Genomic DNA, 493 nt, shown 5'->3' with positions numbered 1-493 from the left:
AGCGGCCCTTATCGAAGCTGCAGCTGCTTCTGTGTGTAGTTGCAGTCAAAAAGGAGCCCAGAGTAACAATTTTCCTTGACGGTCGCCGTTCTGTTTGCTGTAACTGATCTGCAACATTTTGGGGAAAGACAGTTCCACTGGAAAAAAAAAACTTGTAGTCCAGGGCTGGCTGGCTGCGTTGCTATAGGCCTGTGGTGAGGTGGAAACATCATGGTGAAAGGCATGGCAGCCAAGAATGAGGGGTGGGCAGAAGGCAAGACACACTCTTGTGAGTGCTGCCCCAGTGACCGCCGTCCAACTGGGCCCCACCTTCTGCAGTTCTCCCATGACTCAATAGTCTGCAGTTTTGGATTCAGCAGAGGATTAATCCATTGATGATGTCAGAGCCCCTAGGAGCAAACCACTTCCCAGAAGCCCCATTCTGAACATTGTTGCAGTGGGGGAAAATCTGACGTATCATCCTTGGGGGGTATTTCATATCTAAGTTTTTACA

At 49.7% G+C, this 493-nt stretch overlaps 1 non-coding gene across 1 annotated transcript; it reads left to right on the top strand.

The window, feature by feature from the left end:
* On the top strand, positions 1-134 carry LOC111812491. Its single transcript, XR_002817986.1, has one exon. It is a non-coding gene; the product is annotated as a small nucleolar RNA SNORA16B/SNORA16A family (small nucleolar RNA).
* Positions 135-493: the final 359 nt, after the last annotated feature.

The sequence above is a fragment of the Octodon degus genome, unplaced genomic scaffold (assembly GCF_000260255.1).
Source record: "Octodon degus isolate 3935 unplaced genomic scaffold, OctDeg1.0 scaffold00006, whole genome shotgun sequence".
NCBI classification, from domain to species: domain Eukaryota; kingdom Metazoa; phylum Chordata; class Mammalia; order Rodentia; family Octodontidae; genus Octodon; species Octodon degus.
The sequence above is the reverse complement of the archived record's forward strand: the minus strand, read 5'-3'. Positions and strand labels throughout refer to the sequence as shown.